The 22,546-nt window shown below is 47.4% G+C and overlaps 1 long non-coding RNA gene across 1 annotated transcript in view; it reads right to left on the bottom strand.

Moving 5' to 3' along the window:
- The window catches only part of LOC147666512 (uncharacterized), a 152,794-nt gene that overhangs the window by 16,558 nt on the left and 113,690 nt on the right, over window positions 1–22,546 (bottom strand). The window contains exon 2 of the long non-coding RNA XR_015304759.1: window positions 6,751–6,880. This is a non-coding gene — a long non-coding RNA (uncharacterized LOC147666512). The remainder of the gene's footprint in view (window positions 1–6,750; window positions 6,881–22,546) is intronic.

The following is a 22,546-nucleotide window of genomic DNA, read 5'->3' on the forward strand; positions in this document are numbered from 1 at the left end:
ATGACATCCACCACGTCAGGCGTGAGAGAATAGGAAATCAGGTTGCCCCGTTCAATCTCCAGGCATGAAGGTGCAATGTCTGGAGGTGGGGGTGTAGAACCTGCCCCTCCATCTGAGAGAGGAGGTCTGCCCTGAGAGGGAGACGGAGCGGCGGGTGAGAGGAGAGGTAGAGTAGATCTGTATACCACACCCTTCTTGGCCAGTCCGGGGCGACCAATATAACTTGGGCCCGGTCTTGGCGAATCTTCCTCAGAACCCGAGGAATCAAAGGTATGGGAGGAAACGCGTAAAGGAGTTGACTTCCCCAACTCAACTGAAACGCGTCCCCCAAGGCTCCTTGCATCGAATACTGGAGGCTGCAGAATGACGGGCAGTGAGCATTCTTGCGAGTGGCAAACAGGTCCACCCGAGGAATCCCCCACGTCCGAAAGACATGAAGAACCACCTCCGGGTGAAGCCTCCACTCGTGGTCGGCAGAGAACTGCCGACTGAGACTGTCTGCACGCACGTTCAGAACTCCGGCCAGATGATTTGCCATCAGACAAATCTGATGGTCCTGAACCCAGGACCAGAGACGCAGAGCCTCTCTGCAGAGACACTGCGACCCCCACACCTCCCTGCTTGTTGATGTACCACATCGCGGTCGCGTTGTCCGTCAGGACTTGGATCGACCGACCGCGAAGGGAAGGGAGGAAGGCCTTGAGCGCCAAACGTATCGCCCGCAACTCTAGAAGGTTGATGTGAAGCAACCTTTCCTCTGGAGACCAAAGACCCTTGACCTCCAGATCCCCCAGATGAGCACCCCACCCTAGAGTGGATGCATCCGCTATCACCGTGGCCACCGATGGAGGTAGTTGGAAAGGCTTTTTCGCGACAGGTTGCCTTCCACGCTCCACCAAGACAGATCCGCTGCAGTTTCTCTGGAGATCCTCACTGACTCCCTGAGATCTCCGTTGTGCTGATACCACTGCCTGCGGAGACACCACTGGAGTGCCCTCATGTGCCAGCGTGCATGGTTGACCAACAGAATGCAAGAAGCCATCAGACCGAGCAGGCGAAGGACCTTCAGGACTGGAACTACCGCTCCATTGAAAAATAAAGGAATCATTTCCTGAATGTCGCGAATCCTTTGAGGAGGAGGGAATGCACGACAAACAGTAGTGTCCAGTACGGCCCCTATGAACAGGTTGCGCTGAGAGGGCACCAGGTGAGACTTGGGTACATTTATCGAAAAACCCAACCTGAACAACAACTGAGTTGTCTCTTGCAGATGATGGAGCACCTTCTCTGACGACCCGCTTTGATCAGCTAGTCGTCCAAATAAGGGAACACAGGTATCCCGACCTCCTGAGATGAGCTGCCACCACCGCCATCACCTTGGTGAAGACTCGAGGCGCAGTAGTAAGACCAAACGGAAGGACCACAAACTGGTAGTGTTGCGATCCCACCGTAAAACGGAGATACTTCCTGTGCGACTTCAGGATTGGGATGTGGAAATACGCATCCTGTAAGTCGAGCGACACCATCCAGTCTCCTTCCAGCAGCGCTTGAAGAACCTGAACAAGGGTGAGCATCTTGAATTTCTCCTGCTTCAGACAGAGATTCAAGATCCTGAGATCCAGGATGGGACGTAGTCTGCCATCCTTCTTGGGAATCAGGAAATACCGGGAGTAGCATCCCTGACCCCTTTCCTGCTCTGGGACCACCTCTATCGCACCCTTTCGTAACAGAGTTAGCACCTCCTCCTGCAGAAGAGACAGATGTTCCTCGGTGCAAAAGCCTTGACAAGGAGGGTAATTGGGAGGGAATTCCCGAAAGGGAAGGGCATACCCATTTTCTACAAGACTGAGAACCCAAAGATCTGATGTAACCGATTCCCAATCCTGTAGAAAATGGGTAAGCCGACCCCCAACCGGACCCACATGATCCTGAATGGCGGATCTAGGGCTGCTTTTCTGTGGCAGGGGGGTTAGAAGAGGTGGAGGAGGAAGAGGCCTGACGTCCACGAGGATGCGCTCTTTGCTTTCCCCTGTACGATCTGTACATAGAATTTTGCTGCTGCTGCAGTTGCTGCTGCTGCTGTTGGCCTTGCCGGAAATTCCGAAAGGAGCGACCAAAGCCCCTGAACCTCCTGTTGGTCGAAGAGCCTCTGATCTGGAGACCTAAAGACTTAGCTGTCGCTCTGCAATTATAAATGTCTCAAGGGCCGCATCCGCTTTCTTCCCAAAGAGACCAGAACCATCAAAAGGAAGATCCAGCAAAGTCACCTGAACATCAGCCGAAAAGTCTGAGGACTTCAACCAGGCCGACCTCCTAGTGGCGACAGCAGTGCCCATGATACGAGCCACAGAGTCGGCAGTGTCCAGACCACTTTGAATAACCTGGCGAGCCGCCGCCTGAGTATCAGAAATCACTTCCTCAAAATCCTTCCTGCTGGCATCAGGAACTTTAGGAACCAGGACACGCAAAGAATCCATCAGGCCATCCCGGTACAGGGCAGCCTATCCTCGTTGCACTGCTGTCTCCTGAGCAGCACTGCACCCTTCTCAGCAGCTCTGGTGTTCCTTTAGTTGCACTGCATCTCCCTCCCCAGCAGCACTGTGCTCTATTGCAGCCTGTCCTCGGTGGAACTGCTGTCCCCTGAGCAGCTCTGCCTCCCCTTTACCTGAACTGCAGATTCCTCCACACTCCCTTGGCACCCTGTCCTCGATGGCACGGCACGGCTTTCTGAGCAGCACCACACCCTGAACAGTCGTTCTACCTTCCCTTTACTTTCACTGCTCATCCTTCCTCAGCAACACTGTGCTCTCTTAGCAGCCTTCTTCAGCATCACTGCGGACCCCTGAGCAGCACTGCAGTTTCTCAGCAGCTCTGCCTTCCTTTAGCTGCACTTCACCTAACTCCCCAGCAGCACTGTGCTCTATTGCAGCCTGTCTCAGCATCACCGCTGACCCCTGAGCAGCACTGCACCCTTCTCAGCAGCTCTGCGTTCCTTTAGCAGCACTGCACCTCCCTTCACTGTAGCACTGCACTCCCTTAGCAGCCTGTCCTCGATGGCACGGCACACCTTTCTGAGCAGCACTGCACCCTTAACAGTCGGTCTACCATCCCTTTAGCTGCACAGCACCTCCTTCCACAGTAGCACTGCCCTCCCCAGGCAGGGTCTCCTCTGTGGTACAGCTGACAACTGAGCAGGACAAACAGATAGCCTGCTAAGCATCTCTGACTTCCCTTTAGTTGCACTGCACCTCCCTCCCCAGCAGCACTGTGCTCTCGTGGCAGCCTAACCTCGGTGGCACTGCTGTTCCCTGAGCAGCACTGCACCCTTCTCAGCAGCTCTGCCTTCCCTTTAGCTGCACTTCACCTCCCTCCCCAGCAGCACTGTGCTCTCGTGGCAGCCTATCCTCGGTGGCACTGCTGTCCCCTGAGCTGCACCATAGCCTTCTCAAGCGCTCTGCCTTCCCTTTACCTGTACTGCAGTTCCTTGACCAGCAGCACTGCAGTCCTTTGGCAGCCTGTCCTCAGCATCACTGCTGACCCCTGAGCAGCACTGCACTTTCTCAGCAGCTCTGCCTTCTTTTAGCTGCACTGCACATCCCTCCCCAGCAGCACTGTGCTCTACTGGCAGCCTGTCCTCGGTGGCACTGCTGTCCCCTGAGCAGCACTGCACCCTTCTCAGCAGCTCTGCCTCCCCTTTACCTGCACTGCAGACCCCTCACCAGCAGCACAGCACTCTCTTAGCAGCCTCTCCCCTGCAGCACTGCTGACTCCTGAGCAGCACTGCACCCTTCTCAGCAGCTCTGCCTTCCTTTACCTACACTGCAGCTCCCTCCCCAGCAGCACTGTGCTCTCTTAGCAGCCTCTCCTCAGAGGCACTGCTGTCCCTGAGCAGCACTGCACCCTTCTCAGCAGCTCTGCCTCCCCTTTACCTGCACTGCAGCTCCCTCCCCAGCAGCACTGACTCTTTTGGCAGCCTCTCCTCAGCGGCACTGCTGTCCCATGAGCAGCACTGCACCCTTCTCAGCAGCTCTGCCTCCCCTTTACCTGCACTGCAGCTCCCTCCTCAGTAGCACTGCACTCTCTTGGCAGCTTCTCAGCAGCACTGCTGTTACTCCAGTATTGGAACTTTCATAGATTCACATGCCTGAATCATTCCCCGTCGTCGAGACGGGAGTCTCCGGTATATAAAAAAGCAGTGCTTAGTAGTATAGCAAACTGAAAAGAGGCCTAGGCCCATTTCCCTTTTGCAACCCATAGCCTTTGTTATGTAAAAAAGGCCCAAATGTTTCCCTGAACCAATCAGAGCTCCTCGCCCTCTAGAACACCCCTGAGAGCTCTGCTCAAACTCTTTACTTCTACAGTATTTTGACTTAGATTTGAGGTTTTTACATCAACCATGTCTGATAAGGAGAAAAAAGGATTATTTAGAGCTTGTTCCACCTGCTCCAAGAAGAGGCTTTATACAGATGACCCTCACAAGGACTGCATCTACTGTCTTTATCCAGACCATAAGGCAGCAGATTGTAAGGTATGTCGTACCTTTTCGAATAAGACCTTGAGTGATCGTGAGGGAAGGCTACTGTTCTGATAGATACATCTGCTGTGTGGATTCCTCACCTTGTGAATATCCCCCTTGCGTCAGCAACATTCGGAAATTCTTTTCGTAGCCTCGCGCCGACGTGGATAGGACGTCACAGAGACACGGCTCCGCTCGCGACTCCGCTGACGTCACCGACGCCTATAATAGGCCCAAGCCGGCGTGATGACATCAGTTCCCTTTTTTCCGCGTCGTCGACGCTAACGGTTATGGGGAATCTCTGTAGCCAACGGGTACTTTGTTGCCATTTTGTTGCAAATTTCTGCTTCTTTGTATCCTGTCTCTTCGACGATGTCATCCAAGAAGACCGGCTTCAAGCCCTGCAGGGAGTGCGGTAAAATGATGTCTATTACCGACCCGCATGATGACTGCATCTGGTGTTTGAGTTCCGACCATGATGTGGAAGATTGTTCTTCATGTTGGAAGATGAACCCGAAGACCCTGAGGGAGAGAGAGGCCAAACTCCTGGTTGCGAAGATGAAGGCTGGGAAGGAAAAATCGTTGAGGTCTCGTTCTCGAAGGGCGAGGTCGAGGTCTGGTTCTCGAGAGGGGTCGTTTTCGAGTTCGGCATCGGATCATGTTTCGAAGTCGAAGAAGAAACATAAGAAGAGGAGACATGAGTCCCGACGTCGTTCTGGTAAGGAGTCGGGCTCGAGGTCGAGGTCACCGAAGAAGGTACGTTCGAAGGTGGTTACTCTAGAAGTCTCTGAGCCTGAAGGTGAGGCCTCTCCTTCGGAGTCGCATGGGCGTTCTCCCACTCCGGCTCCGAATCCTTCTCCGGCTCCGAATCCGTCTCCGGTGCCGTCCCCGGCCCGTGAAGAGGAAGAGGCTCGGGAGGATGTGGATTCTGCGCCTGTTGAAGAGCCGAATCCGATCCCTCCTCTGGACCGGCCTGATGGTTTTCAACCGCCCTTTCCTGCCCCAGGCCAGGACCCTTCAGCGTTTCTTAACGCTATGTATGGCGTCTTCTCACGGGCGTGGTACCCCTCTGGTGCACCTTCGGGTCCCATGGGTCCTTTGCTTTCAGCCTGGGAGTTCCTCACTCCTATCCTCCGGCTCCGTTCATGCCTTACAGGCCGGCTTCGACACCGCATTGGCAATTCCCGGCTCCGCCGAAGTCATCGACGCTGATTCCGGTGTCGCCCGCTCCAGATCGTCCTCAAGGGCATTCCTCTGTGCCATCGGATTCGATACCGGCGTCGGCCCCGAATCCGACGGAACCGCAGGTGGATCCGGCTGCGAGGCGTGCTAAGGAGAGGTCCAGAAGGGAAGCTCAACGCCTTTTGGAAGAGCAAAGGTACCTGGATTCACATTCTGATGTGGAGGAAGGTGAATTGAAGGAGAGCTGTTTTGAGGAGTTGGCAGATTCAGGAAGTCTTGATTTTTCTCCAGAGTGGGAGTTGCCCTCAGGCTCTGGTGCTCCTTCTAAGGATATCCAACCTTACCATCTGGTTATGAGGAAGGCTGCTGAACTTCTTCAATTGACTTTGCCAACGGTGGAGTTTAAATCCAATATCCTCACTGAGGTCTTGCATTCTCCGAGTTCCGTGGTTGAGCCTTTGCTTCCATTTAATGATGCCTTGACGGATCCCATTATCGAGGTGAGGAAGAAACCATTGTTGGCTCCTGCGGTTTCTAAGAGTGTTGCGAGAAGGTACAGGGCTGCACCCTGCTGGGGAGGGATGTGCAGAGCAACTGAAGGGAAGTCAGAGCTGCTGAGCAGTCTATCTGTTTGTCCTGCTCAGGGGTCAGCAGTGCTGCCGAGGAGAGGCTGCCTACCGAGTGCAGTGCTGCTGGGGAGGGAGGTGCGTGATCTGGCCTGTGGGTAGCACTAGGGCTGCGGATGTTTTGAAATTCAATGAATTAGGATTTATTTATTCTTTGTTATATAATGCATATATTTTTTTATATATTTCTTTTTTTTAAAAAAATTATAAATGCATTTTCATTTTATATTTTAGTAACGTAAATTACAATTAAATACATTTACTAAATAATATAATGTTGATATTTTGGATCACGTTAATTTGGGAGTCAATATTTTTCTACTTTACATCAAATGTGTGTAAAGTTTATGCATTGAATATATAAAAAGCAGATATTTTGTAGCGCAGTTAATAGTTTTTCATACAAGCTGCTCCTCCATGCCTTACTTATGTCGGTGCCAGGGTGCCCCCCTTCTTGCATTGCTCACTGCCACGCCACCCTCGTGCTTCTCTACGTTGCCTCCAATGCCAAAACGCGCTTATCGCCCATGGTCCTGCGCTGAAGCAGCGACTCGCCCTGGCAGGAGAATGCAAAAAAGGTTTTCAGTTAGGATTGGATAAGTACAGACCCCTCGGCTCACCTACAAATAGCCAGAAGGTGCCTGCACTGGCAGCAAACACTATGCAATGACTGCACTTAAAAACACTGACGCAGTGCTTAATTTGTAAAAGAATAAGTGCCAGGGCCCAAAGCTTTGCTCAGAAGCCCGCAGCGGGCGCTGTCGAAGATTGGGTGTTGAATATCACGACTGCGTATTCTTTATTCCACTTCATGGCTATTTAATCCCTTTGCAGAGTCTTGCTTTCTCCCTTTGTCACAGTTTTTCTATCTTTATCTTCCTCCTTCTTTCCCCTTTTGTGTTGTATCTCGTGCAGGAGGTCAAAGTCTGATGAGGACAAATGAGTGCCAGTGGGCCCCACCTGCAACCCCGGCTCAAATCAAGCCCTGTCTCTGACCTGGTTTGAGTCTGTGCTTGCGGAAAGATGATGGCTGACCACGCCCAGACACAAGGAGCTCCTCCCCCTTAGGTATCTAAACTCACCCTTAGTTCATCTCTCTACCCCTCATTTAAAAAAAAGAATAATTTTAAATTCTGTCCATGGATCTACCACCACAGTTCTACTCGGGCCAGGCCAAAGGGTAGAGCGGTCGACCTCGCAGCTGGGGAACCGGGTTCGTGTCTCAGTGATGACGCTCAACATTGTGTGATTCTGGGCAAATCGCTTATTGTCCCTGTGTCTCTGTAACAAAACTGGTGCTCATGTAAAGCGCTCTGATGTCTCTGGGCTTGTTCGCGCTATATAAAAATTTTTTAAAGCTGAATTCTTTCCTTTACTTTCACGTGATGCCATCCAGAGGCACTGCTTCATTTAAGCCAGTGGTTTCTGGTGCTCGGCACCGGTAGTTAATTGTCAACACCTGCGCGCATGACAATCTGACACATGATGGCGCTCTTAGGCTAAATTAGAGGTAAACACAACGAGAGTTGTTTATTAATTCAATATAAATTAAACATAACTAATACCAGCTGCTCGAGTCATTCTTATAGCTTTTGGGGCCTGGAATAGTCCAAATTGTCACAATTTTAGGGTGTATGGTTAGCAGTTGTAGTGGTTCTGTCATTGGCGGTGCTGGCAGGGGAAATGGGTGGTGCAGCTGCAGTGGGCTCCTGACGAGGGCCCTAGCACTATTTAGCTCATTTCAATAATACCCTCAATATACCCAAAATGTTTGTCCCTTCTCTGAGGCCCCAATTAAGAGTTAGGTGTATTTAAGTGCAGAGCTACCAGGTGGCTGGAATTAACAATTCCAGGCAGTAGGTTTGCCCCTAAATCTGCCTACTCCAATGTAATACCCACAGAATGCCAAATAACCATGCAGATTAGGTCTTTCACATTCAAGCTCTGCACAGAAACTCCTTGATATAGTCAAATCCGGAAGTTCTCGATCTATGTCCATGTCTGGCACATTTGTCGACACCTCTGTGTTGAAACGAACACACTTATCAGATTACTCTGAGCAAATTCAAGAACATCTGGCCGATATTTGACAAAACATACTGAAGACTGTCATGAGAACAAACCCATCAAACCACTTTATGGACCCCATCTCGGGTAACATAGCCATAGACCTTTACACACATGCTCCCGTACTGGACAAACTGGTGAATCTATCACTCAGTCAAGGAACATTTCCTGACTGCCTGAAGACCGGTCAAGTCACCTCATTTTTCAACAAATTCTCTGCAGATGTGAATGACCTCAACTATTTTGCCCGTCTCCAACCTCCCATTTCTGGCTAAAATCATTGAGAGGTGTCGCTTATCAACCACCAGTACAATCCTGTATGGAGACACTCCACACCCTAAACAGTAAATCCATCATTGTTGACGGTGCAAACTCCCTAGGACTCATCCTAGTTAAAAGATGAAATCTCCAATTGGAAATCACCATGGCCAAAAATTTACGATATAAACTATGCCTTTTCTGGGGAATCAGCTGCTTTATTCCACTGCACAATTTGAAAAGGTTGGACAATTCCTTGGTGCTCTCAAGACTCTACTACTGTAACTCTACTGACCGGTCTACCCAAGGCATGTGCATATGTGCAGGACATCTAACCTGGGCTTCTATTGGAATAACGCATATTAGCAAGCCCATTATCGCCGTTTTAGCAGCAGTTCCCTGCCGCTAAAACAGCGATAATTTTAACAAGGTTCTTGCTAATATGCCCCTCTCGTCCCTTAACCAATCCTACATTGGGCAGCATGCTTCGTTACGGGGCCAAAAGAAATGATCACATCACAGCGATGCAGCTTACTCTCGCTGGCTGCCCATTGAAGCCAGGACCTTATACAAGACGCGTTGAATCACACACAAGACCCTACATACGTCCATTCCACGCCACCTGGCCGACTTACTCAAGATCTCTGGGGGCACCAGACCATCGCGCAATGCAGAAAAACCGCCATGTAAATCCCCAACCTTTAGATAGGAACGACTCATGGCACAATCATTCTCAGGAAGCGCAACCAGAATATGGAAATCCTTATTTCCGAGCCTACGCACCACCACTTCGATGGACGCCTTCAAAACAGACTTGAAAGCCCCCCTCCTTCGAAGACATGTTGTGTAGTCTCAAGAATGACCCTTATCATGGCTTTAAACAACATTTCTCGATTTAGGCATCTTTAGGCGAATATATTTCAACAACAAGAGAGTAAGGGTTTTTATGGGTCACTCCTGTACCACCAATAATTATGCAACAACAACTGAAGAGTGACTCAAAGGTGCTATAGTAATATAGATACCCAAAGAAACCAGAAAAACTCAACCCATAAGTGGAGAGACGTTATATATGAACCAAAAAGTGCTGAACACACAGTGACAAATATGTCTTGCTTTTAAGAAGAGCCCTCACTCATCCTAGTGGTGACATGCTTCATCATGGGGCTCCCACTGGAGGAACCGAATGTCCCCCCAGTGTGCTACAACGCCTGATTTACAGCGGAGCTCGTTGTTGTTCTGTGTGTGTTTGTGTAAGGTGATAGTGAGGTTAAAAGATAATAACTGTACCCTAAGCAATTTTATTAAGAGGTCAGTTAGTATCAATAAAAACTGTGTATAGGATATCTCAGAGGTTATATTTTGAACCCCTGTATCCTACAGAGGTGTAGGTCGACATGTTTCAGTTGTCAGTAGATTCGCGCAGCTTTCTTCAGGACCAAAAAGTGAGTATCCCCGGTGGTCCACGCTCGCTAAGGCGTGTCCTATCCGTGAGGATATGATGTGTGAAAAATATTAAAATATCAAAAAATTAAAAGACAACTCACGGTGTTACCCGTGTAGGCACTCCTAGATTTCCCAGGGGCCACAACAACACGTATTTACAGTGCTTTGGTCATGGGCTAGCGGAGGGGGTAATCTTCACGCTACTTGTCCTTTGCCCAGTAACGGCTCCCCGCCCATAACCTATTCAGTTTGCTTCCGCCGCCCGAATTCGGGCGGCGGAAGCGAACTGAATAGGTTACGGGCGGGTTGCTTTGGGTATCTATATTACTATAGCACCTTTGAGTCACTCTTCAGTTGTTGTTGCATCTTTAGGCGAATGTATGACGTTACAACGCAAACATTTACAAAGCATTCCTTTACAACGCAGTTTTTACATTGCAACATCCATTACAATGCATGATTTTACATCGCATGCCATCACAACGCATTTTTAGAAACTACATTTACAACGCATTCCATTACAATGCATACCATTACAACGCATGCCATTACAACGCATATTACTTTTAGGGCAACAGTAGGGTAAGTGTTGGATAGTGTACGGTTAAAAATTACTATTCCCACTCCAGTGAGTGCAACAGTATGGTAAGTGTTGTATAGCGGAGGGGTAACAATTACTATTCCTCATTACTTACCTTATAATGCGTTGTAATGGCATGCGCTGTAGTCACATGCGTTGTAATGGCATGCAATGTACAGAATGCTGCGTTGTAATGACTGCATTGTAAAGGTAGTGCATTGTAATGACTGCGTTGTAAAGGTTGTTTCCCCTTTAGGCAAGCAGCTACCTCCAGTTATGTACAAACATTTCAGGAATATCGAATCGGTGCCTTTTGTATGACTTGTAATCTCATGTCATTGTTATCACGTATCTTTGTAATAATCGGTGTTTAATGTAAAGGCCCTGTTTCAATGATAACTCCGCCCCAGTGATTAGTAGCAACATCCTCCCAGATCAATGGGTTAATCACTTCCAAGGTTTATACAATAAGTCAAAACTAGAAATTCAGGAGGGTGAGTGGCAGGGCACCCGGAGTGATAAAATAATTTTCTCACTAGAGGAGATAACAAAAGCGATCAGTGGGTTGACCCCTAATAAGGCCCCTGGTCCAGATGGTATCCCACCGGACCTATATAGAAGTAATATAGACCTATGTGCCCCGATCCTAACCAGGGTCTTAAATGCGGCCATTAAATCAGGGCTACCACGCTCCTGGTCCACCGCATTGATCGTACCCATTTTCAAGAAAGGGTCCAGAGATGATCCTAAATGTTATAGGCCGATTTCGCTCATAGATGTCTCCGCCAAAATTTTGGGTCGAGTGCTCTTAAATCGGCTCATGGAGTGGACTGAAGAACATCAAATTATAGTTGACACACAGTACGGGTTCAGAGCCGGCAAATCGACCAGTGACCAGTGCCTAAATTTGTATCTTTTAACAGCTAAATATACAAAAGCCAGTAAAGGCACGGTCTATATGGCATTCATGGGCCTGGCCGCGGCCTTTGACAATGTCAATAGGACTAAACTGTGGTCCATGATGCATAAGCTAGGTATTGAAGAGGGGTTGATAAATATCCCAAAAGAGTTGCATTGGAACACTACTGCCAGGGTCCGTTTTAGCCCAGAGGGGGGGCGAACTGACCAATTCCTATGCTCAGGAGGAGTAAGGCAGGGGAGCATACTAGCCCCTTTTCACTCTACATCAATGTCTTAGAGAGTGCCCTCACTGCCCTAGATGTGGATTGCCCCAAAGTAGGACCGCGTCAAATCCCAGTACTATTGTACGCGGATGACGCGGTCCTGCTGGCCCGGACCCCGAGGGCTTTACAACTTTTGGTGGATGGATTTGTTAAATTTATGGCTGACTTGGACCTATCTGTCAATTTAAATAAATCGTTTGTCATGGTGGCTGGCAAAAAACCCGCCAATAAGTGTGTGTTCAAGATAGGGTCACATACCTTGGGTAAAGTAAAGACTTTTCCCTACCTGGGCTTGCTATTTGATGGTAACATTCGGTTTAGCCAGCTGCTCGAGGAACATTGTACCAAGCTTGTCTCTTCGAATGGTGCCATATTAAGCTTTGCCCGAAGGTTGGGGCGTTGGTGTCCAGAACAGATAATGGCACTATATGGCTCAATCAGTACAGCAAAGGCCTTGTATGGTGCTGAGGTTTGGGGTTTCAGGGACTGCAAGCAACTGCAACACAGGAAGATACATTTTTCCGCAGAATCCTGAAAATCCCACATACCATCCCTGCTGAAATTACCCATGCCGAACTGGGGATGCCATACATTTCAGACAATGCTAAGCTGAGGCCAATCATGGCATGGACTAGAATTTGGACCAACCCTGAGGCAGCCCTGAGCAGGGAAATCGTGTTAGACTGCTTGCAGAGGGACAAGGGGCTATAAATTCCTTGGCTAAAATATGTGAAAGACTCTTTAGTGAATATTGACCAGTGCCAACTTTTTAATGATCCATCCTCGATCTCAAATAGTTGTAAACCAAGGGTGAAAAAATTGCACTTAGAAAAATTTGAATCTGACAGAAGTGGTGTTGGCTCTGTAAAGAAATCAATAGCAGCTCACGACCTTGTAAGAAACGGGGTGGGAATGGAACCATATCTGTTTCTGATGTACAGCCAAAATGACTGATTTTTTATGTGCCGTTTTAGGCTCAATTGGTTACCCAACATTTTAGCCTATCCTGCTGGTTTTACTGTAACAATTGAGCAGAAGGGTGCCTGCGGCTGCGACAATAGGTCTTCGCAGGACACCCTTCATTTTGTACTTTTATGTTCATTTTATTGAAACCCTAGACGTTTGTTCTTGGTAGACATTCTTAGGAAACAGAAATTTCGCCATACAAGAGCTGCATTGTTGTTACTACAGAAAGCTAGTGATACCCATACTTTATGTGCCATTTTAAGCTTTTTAAAAGTAGCCGTGATTGAGGAACACAATAAATTAATTTATCTTTGTAAATAATCAGACTCTCTTTATGAATTGTACCCTCTCTTTTTAAAGTTTTTATTTACTAAAAGTTCAGAAATGATATATAATGAAATTTTATCATGTAATGTGTTTTTATGAGGAATTTTATTCTTCGAAATAAAGATTTACTGAACTGAACTGAAATCCCTTTAGCTCCTTTGGATAATATCCAAGCTATATAAAAATACATAAATAAATGTACCCTCTCTTTTTATGTGGGTGAGCCTTTAGTTGGGGGGGCAGTTTTAAACCTTGCTTGACAAAGGTTTTGCCTTGTTATGCTAAGTTTCTGTGCTTTTAATTTGTTTACATTCAAAATGTTTAGAGGTCTCACACTCTGTCCAGGTCCAAATAGAGTCTTTAAAAGCATTGAAGCGGCTAGAACGTGGGACAGCACAAGCGCTGGCTCTAGAGGAGGGGCACTATTTTACCAACCGCATATAAAAACGGCCAAAAAGGCGTTTACAATCAGCTCAGGCAAGACTTTATTGATTTATCGCCTGGCCTCGAGTACCGCAATTTAGGCCTGGGTGAAATTTTAACTATGCCGATGTAATTGGCCTCATTTTGGTAATTTCTGTAGTGAAATGTAAGCAAAATTACCAACATTACGCCATTATGCCACATCGCATAATTTCTGGGAGATATTTTACCGTAGGTTGTTACATTTGGGTAATGTTTTAACGCGAGCAGCTTTCAGGTAGATTGTTTACCCAAGAGGCCCTTTTTTGCCACTTTTTTTCCACAAAATTACAAATCGGAACCTAGGCACAATGCTTTGAATAGGAGCAACAGTGCCTTAAACCTGGGTGGTCAACAAACATTTTGCGTAGTTTTTTTTTTACCGAAGCAGGCCGGTCAGATAATTACGCTACAGCGACTTACGCGAGTTTTGCACGCCCTTCGACATTCAAGTGCTGCCAAAGCCAATGGTTCTAGCTCTAATAAGCTGTCACAGAGATGCACACTTGGTGTTGGCATGCGTTATCAATTAAATACAGATCTGTTGGCTTAGTCAAGGTTTGCTTACTTCTTCTTTCCCGTTCTTCTAATTTCCTTTATACTTCTGTTTCCCCTACGCCTCTCAATAACCTTTTGACCTTGTGACAAGGTCTATAATGTCGACCTACAATTGTATAGTATTGAGCACATCGGCTACAACTACGTAATTATGATAAACATTTAGGGGCAGATTTACAAGCCCCTTGCACCTCTTTTATGCCGCCGTTGCGTCGCTTTTGTGACGCAGCGGCGGCGCAAAAGATGCACCATGGTGCGAGGTATTTACAACGTGGAGCATCTGGGAGATGCGTCACGTTGTAATGCCCTGCGCCATAGGGAGGCGTTCCGGCGCAGGGGGGGCTTCCTGCGCAGGAACGTCTCCTAAAAGTGGCTGATTGATATCTACAAGATTTCACTCAGTCAGTTCAGTTCAGATAAGCTTTATTCGATTTTAGTTTAAAAATCATAAAAGCATAAACAATACATGAATAAAAACAATAACATTTCATGGACATCGTAAAAGATCATTACAAAATTAATAAAACAAGATTAAATAAGTATAGCGAATCAGCTAATCGATATGCAAGGGTTTCAAGATCAAAGAAGCAACTCTAAAACAATATACTTATCAGTTACATCCTACCCTGTCAGTTTGGCTCAAACTTATAGGTGGCCTTTAAATAGTGGGGTCTTAAAAATACAATTTGTAGACAAAAGTTCGAAACCTTTACAGCCTAGGAAATTGGTTCTATGTAATAAGTGAAGAACTCGGGTAAAAATCGTACAAGTCCCATATACGAATAGTGCCATGTCTTGCTTTGGGGGGGCAAAAGCGTAAATAGGGGACGACATTTCTGTTTTTGAATTTAATTAGTACCAAATCCCAAGCAATGTCTTTGGGCAGCGTGCCTAACCATCCCACCCTCCTGACACTCAGGATACCACCATCTAACTCAGGTGGCAAAGGTCTATTGTTTTGTAGCCAGAAAATGACCTTATTTAGCAGGTCCTGCTGGGATTCATGTGTTCCCTGTGTGAGGGCAGGGACACCAGAGAGGACAGACACATATGGGGCGGCTTCTGGAGGTAGGTTGATACGTGGAGCGGGTCTAGCCACTTGATGAATTTTTGAAACAGGTTTTAAGATTACTTTCGGGCCTGTTGGGGTAGGTATACAGGGGGGCTGTATTAGAGTTACACCATGACAAATACCAGATTCATGTTTTTCGGGGACGAAGGGGGGGTTAGGGCAGACGGATGTAGCTGTTTTGATTGTTGGAGGAGGGTGCTTTCTGATTACTTCCTCGATGCTTGTCAGCCTTTCCCCCAAGTCGTTGATTTTTTTAACCAAAGGAGAGATGACAGTTACCAACAGTTGCTCAAATTGGGCCAATAAAGTCAATTGGGGAGACAGGACAGAGTCATCTGATTTGTCCACGGCAGGGTCCTCCATTAATGCTGTTGGGTTAGGGGGAGATAAAATTGCGCTGGTACACAAATTTTGTGTACTTACAAAGTTCCCATTGTCTATTTCGCTGTCGTGCTTCCCTCTAATGTTGGGTCCCAGGGGCGAAGTGTTTACTTGGCTATGGTCTTTATTTGCGGGAGGAGCAAGATCCCGTGGGGAGCTATTTGGCGTAACACAATAAGTACCCACAGTAGGGGAGATTGTTAAATCAGGGACGTACTTTGTGGCACACAGGGCATTGAGCTATTCCCAAATGGACATTATGTTTTATGGTAATGAATTCGCCAGACAGTCGATAGAAAAGGAGCATCACATTACCTCCTCCTGTGATAGAATCAAATGGGGTGGCCCGTCCTGTCCTCCTCGTGCCTCTGAGGGCTGCAGAGGGCCCGCCCTTTGCCCGGGCGCCGACCCGCGCGCGATCCCGCGACGCGGGGGCTCGCACTGTCCTTAAGCGCACCTCCGGGGGCGGGACAGGAAACACGCCTTCCTAGGAGCTAGCGGTGCTGGGGGATGTAGTCCCCGATCTGCCGACCTCGCCGCGATTATTCGGAAGCGGCAGGCAGCAAGGAGCCTGGTGTGTGTTGCTGCAGAGCAGCGCTGAGGCTGCGGTGGTGGTGGTCAGGAGCCAAGAAGAAGGACGACCTCCCAGGTCAGTGTGGCCCAAAGTCCCCCCAGTCACTTTGGGGCCCATGCTGCGCCAAAACCCTGCACCTGCTTGAAGCAGGCGTAAGGCTTGACGCAGCATTGGACAGATAGGGCACCCCGAACCTTGCTGGAGCTGCGTCGCGCTTGTGACGCAACTCCAGCAATGCGCTGCCTTTACGGCACAGATGCGTCACGCATCTGTGCCGTTTTTGCCCCATGGTGCATCGCATTGTAAATGCAGCGCACTATGGGTGGCGGAGCGCGGGGCACAATAACTGGCGCATCCCTGGGGATGCGCCAGTTTTTGTAAATCTGCCCCTTTCTATCTGTACCTTTAAATCGTCTACTGCGCCCTAGAACCTATATTATTCATCTTATTATTATTACCTACCCTTACCTTGTGATGTAGTGGTCAGTATGCACGGTGTGGGAGGTGCACTGAAGCTTCCTCCCTCATTTGACTTCATCCTTGCTCTCCCAGGGTTTGATCTTTCTCCATCTCTCACTAGCTCTTTCCTTCCCTCTTTATTTTATTCTCCTTCCTCCCCACTCGCTTCTTTTTTCTCAGATGTCTGTACATTCCCTTCTGATTATATCTCGCCAGAGGTCGGTGTAGAGGGCTGGAAAGGACAGACTCGGCCTTATCTCTACAGGCATTGGCCACACCAGCTCTTTGAAGAGACCCCAGGCCACCCTCTGCTGTGCCTGGAATGCCTTCCTGAAAGTGTGCACATGAGGTGGGTACAGTGCGCCTAGAAGCCACCTATGCATGGGGAGTCCAAAGGTTTGCCCTACTCGTTGTGATCTTTAGGCTTCACACAAGTGAAAGCGCTGAGCGCCAGGTTTATCAAAGGATTGCGTTGCCGCATCACAATACTTAAGTTAGGTTTACCAAAGCCACCTTGCGTGGCCCTGCGTGGCTTGGTAAATCCAGAGTAACACAAAGCATCACAAGTCGCTCCCTTGCGTCCCTCTGCGCTCGAGGGCGTTCCATGGGTGCGAGGGGGGGATGGGGGCAGGGGAGGGGGGGTTCCACGCATCCATCCAGGCTTTTTGTTGCATTCGCAGATTTACTAAGAATAGTAAACATGGGCAGGTGTGAACCTCGTATGTCTTTCCGACACTAGTGCAACGGGGAGAAATATCTTCATTCCTCCTCATTGTTTCCTCTTTCTAAGTGCAGCCTCTAAGGATTATTTTTCCACAGGAAGGTGTCCATTCCTGCATAAACACAATCTTGCCTGCAATGCAGCACCTTTACACCATGGCTCAAGGGGGCCTGCATTGGCGCTAGACAGCACAAAGTGTGCCAGAGCGAGAGCAGGAATGTGCCAGATCTTGGTAGACATGGCGCATTCCTGCCCTCCGCGTTTGGCACAGCACAGAGCAGAACATTGTCTTGCTGAGTTGCGCTGCGTCAAATATTCATAAATCTGACGCATAATGCAAGGAGAGGTGGGCACCTGTGCACAGAGAATATTCAAAGAGGAAAGGAAAGACAGGGAGGAGAGAAACGTGCATCCGAGGGGACAGTGAAAGTAATGACAGAAAAATAGACTGAAGAGGAGAAGGAATTGACGGAAAAGAATAAGAAAAAAAATCTGGAAACACAAAAAGCTGAGAGTGTCGAACAGCTGTGGAAATGAAGAACAAGGGGCAGTGGTGTAAAAGAGGAACACGAATGGGGTAACAAAGGAAACAATAAATAGAGGAAGGAAATACATAACTGCGGAAAAATGGGAAATGAGAAAAAGAAGGCAAAAATAGACCAAAGCTGGAAATTGCAGAGCACAAATTGGAAACTTATAATGGGCGAAGCAAATAGTATGAAAGAGAGCACAAGCAAGAGGTGAAAGGAGTGGGTAAAAAAGATCTAAGCAGGAAAGAATCTAAAGAGAATGAAAACAGCCTAAAAACTAGCAGGCTATGCATGTACGTCACAGGATAGAGTATGCCTGAGCTACCTCAGTAGGTTAAGTTACTTGCTGCTGAGATGCATGTATAATGTTCAGCTCACAGGCTTCAATCCTCGAGATGTATGTGTCATCTGCGCGTCAGTGAGTTTTAATCTAGTGAGATACCTGATGTCCTACTGCAGAAAAGGGTGTGTCATCTGCAGGGCACATGTTTTAATCCCAACCATAGCCACTGATAACATAAATCTGTTTGGCCTGCAGGTGGCGGTCTACATCCCACTGCCAGGGCAGGTGCATCTGTGCACCTACTTTACACATCCATGTGTATCTAGCAGGCCATAGGCAGTGCCACAGGAGAAGAGCAAATTATGTGGCAGAGTTAATTAAGCCATGGGACAAGAAAAGGCAAATTTTGTGACACATTTTGTGACAGTATTACTGCATTCTTTTGTCTTTTTGCACGTGTTAAAACTGTCTGGTGAAAGGGACCGCCTCATTAGCAACAGATTAACACTCAATACAACAACGGGAAGTTGAAAGGTGACTAGTCAACTTTTGCAAAGGGGGTTCACTGCACAACAACATGTGGCCCTGCATTTATAGTAACCTTTGATCCATTGGAGTTAGAAACAATTTGGGGCAGATTCACAAGCCCCTTGCCCCTCTTTTACGCCGTAGTTGCATCACTTTTGTGACGCAGCGTTGGCGCAAAAGATGCGCCATGGTGCAGGATATTTACAACGTGACGCATCTCCCAGGGGCGTCACGTTGTAAAGCCCTGCGCCAGAAGGAGGCGTTCCATCGCAGGGGGGTGGAGGGCGATCGTTCCAGTGCAGGAACGCCTCCTAAAAGTGGCTGAGTGAAATCTACAAGATCTCACTCAGTCACTTTTGGGCCCATGCTGCATCAAAACCCTGCGCCTGCTTGAAGCAGGCGTAAGGATTGACGCAGCATTGTGGAGATACGGCCCCCAGAGCATTGCTGGAGCTGCGTCGCGCTTGCAACGCAGCTCCAGCAATGCACCGCCTTTACGGCACAGATGCGTGACGCATCTGCGACGGTTTTGCCCCATGGTGCGCCGCATTGTAAATGCGGCGAATCCAGGGTGGCGGAGCTGTGGCGCACAATAACTGGTGCATCCCTGCTGATATGCAGGGATGCGCCAGTTATTGTAAATCTGTCCCTTTGTTTGTAAAATATGCTGGGGCCGATTCACAGACCTAATCTGAGATAACATCCTAAACGTACTACTTTTAGTATTCACAGAAGGCATTTAGCAGTAGTAAAGTTAGGACTCCTAACTTTGCAACTACTAAACTGAGATAAAATCCTAAACGTACTACTTTTGGTATTCACAGAAGGCATTTAGCAGTAGTAAAGTTAGGACTCCTAACTGTACTACTACTAAATGCCTTTTGTGAATGCTGCACTTCAGGAATGGCAGCCGCTTCTTGTTTTTATTTGCAGTGCACCATGCACCCCTTTCAATTTCACAGTGGCCGCAGTCCTTCCCTTAATGAGGTGGCAACACTTCTTGAATCCTCGCTCCTCGTCCCCGCTCCACCATGGCACCGATGTACCCGCCTGCACTTTGTAAGTGCTAGACCCACAGATGCCAGCATGGCTGTGGATGTCTCACCCGCCTGTACAGGTCCTACCGGTGCCTAGTTGTGTCTGTTAACTTCAGTAACAGGTTGCATTCTTGTGATCACTGCATAGATTCCTTCGCAACAACTTTGTCAGTTGTCTTAACTCATAAACATGCATTCATACTTCGATGCCTGTCGCATTTTAGCAAATTAAGCTGCCAAATATAACAGAACACTATATCAACAGGTAAATATTAGCATTATATAGAAATATATGTTAATATGTTAACATATGCCTGCATTTAAAGGAATCTCATCCTGTTTTTAAGTTCCCACGGTGTCTATTTGCTCAGCTGTCTGGAATTCATGAAGGGCAACAAGGAGATCCGACCAGAAAAAGCACAATTTTCTGTATTTTTCGGCTTTTAAAAGTAAATACAGACAGGAAATAGATTGTTTCCTGTCTGTGTTTATCAGTAAAAGCCCGTAAAAATGGAAAACTGAAAGCCTTATCCATGATCCATCCTCAGTCATCCATCATCAATCATTCCTTAATTATCATTCATTTAGCTTCATCCATTGTCCATCAACCCTGATCAAGCATCCGCCATTCTACATTCTTCATCCCTCATCCATCATCATTTCTCATCGTCTTTCCTTATCTGTTATCATTCGTCCCCATCTATCATTCATCATTGCGCATCCATAATCCTCCGTTATAGATCCATAATTTCTTTCCAACCATCCATCATTCCTCACTCATCATCTATCATCCATGATCCATCATCGATCATCCACTATCAGTCATCAATCATTCATTATTCATCATCCATTGTCCATCATCCATCATTCTTCATCCACCATCCCTCATCATTCCTCCTTCATCATCCTTCGTGATATATCCATAATTCCTCATTCATCATCTATCATCCCTGGACCATCATCAATCATTCATTATTTATCATCCATCAGTCTTCACCCATTGTCCATCAACCCTGATCCAGCATCTGCCATTCTTCATCCATCATCCCTCATCATTGCTCAGCCGTCATTCTTTATCTGTTATCATTCGTCCCCATCTATCATTCATCATTGCGCATCCATCATCCTCCGTGATAGATCCATAATTTCTTTCCCACCATCCATCATTCCTCACTCATCATCTATCATCCATGATCCATCATCGATCATCCACTATCAGTCATCAATCATTCATTATTCATCATCCATCGGTCGTCATCCATTGTCCATCCTCCATCATTCTTCAAACACCATCCCTCATCCTTCATCATTCCTCATTCATCATCCTTCGTGATATATCCATAATTCTCAGCCATCATTCCTCATCTATCATCCCTGGACCATCATCAATCATTCATTATTTATCATCCATCAGTCTTCATCCATTGTCCATCAACTCTGATCCAGCATCCGCCATTCTTCATCCATCATCATTCCTCATCTGCCATCCATCACCCACTATCCACCATTCATCTTTGCTTGTCAATTATCCTTCTTAATGTATCCATCACTTCTTGTCCATCATTCCTCAGTCATCATCTAACGTCCATGATCCATCATCAACCATCCACCGCCCATCAAAAATCATTCATTTATCATCCATTGTCCATCATCACTGACCCATCACTCATCATCCCTCATCATTGCTCAGCCGTCATTCCTCATCTGTCATCCATCACCCACTATTAATCATTCATCACTGCTCAACCATCATCTATCATCCTTCATGATATATCCATCACTTCTTGTCCATCATCCATCATTCCTCAGTCATCAGCTATCATCCATGATCCATCATCAGTCATCCACCATCAAACATCCATTATTTATCTCCATCATCATTCCTCATCTGCCATCCATCATCCACTATCCATCAGTCATCATTGCTCATCTATCATCCTTCATGATATATCTATCACTTCTGGTCCATCATCCATCACTCCTCAGTCATCAGCTATCATCCATGACCCATCATCAGTCATCCACCATCAATCGTTCATTATTTATCATCCATCATCCCTAATCCATCGTCATTCCTCATCAACCATCCACCACCCATCAACAATTATTCATGTATCATCCATTGTCCAACATCCTTGACCCATCACTCATCATCCCTCATCTTTTCTCACCCGTCATTCCTGATCAGTCAACCATCACCCTCCCCCCGCCCCCGCCCCCCCCACTATCCATCATCCCTCCCCATTCCCTATATTTTCCCTCGGCCGCAGGTGTGGGTGTCCAAAGCCTGTATATTCCAGAAGGTTTGTTCATTGTGAAGTTCACCATACTAGTGAGCTCATTCTAGCTCTCATATTCCACTCTGACATCCTGGGGTGGACCAGGCTTCATGGCCATTCTTAGCTGTCGACGTTTGAACACCAGTTACATGATTGCTCCTCTTGCTATTAGGTAAGAGTCCAGATATACATACTCCACATGGTCTATCACACCAATGTGAAGCTACTCGTGAAAATAAATCCTACCAGAGAGGAGCAGAGTACCCTGGAAAAAGAGATTTAAATGTCGGCATAGTTGATCTGAATAGCGCAGGGAGAGCACAACCTACATCAAGTCTGGCCCCTTATAGTACCCTTCTACACTTTGAGGTAGTGGCATCCTGCAAAGATACCCACATGCGAGAGCCAAACTCAGAAGGGATCTAAAGTTAGTAACCAGAAACAATACCAGAAGATGCCATTGACAGGCTGAGGTCCACACAAAAGAGAACATGGCAGCCAATCAGGATT

This window comes from Lissotriton vulgaris, unplaced genomic scaffold, assembly GCF_964263255.1.
Source record: "Lissotriton vulgaris unplaced genomic scaffold, aLisVul1.2 SCAFFOLD_440, whole genome shotgun sequence".
Lineage (NCBI taxonomy): Eukaryota > Metazoa > Chordata > Amphibia > Caudata > Salamandridae > Lissotriton > Lissotriton vulgaris.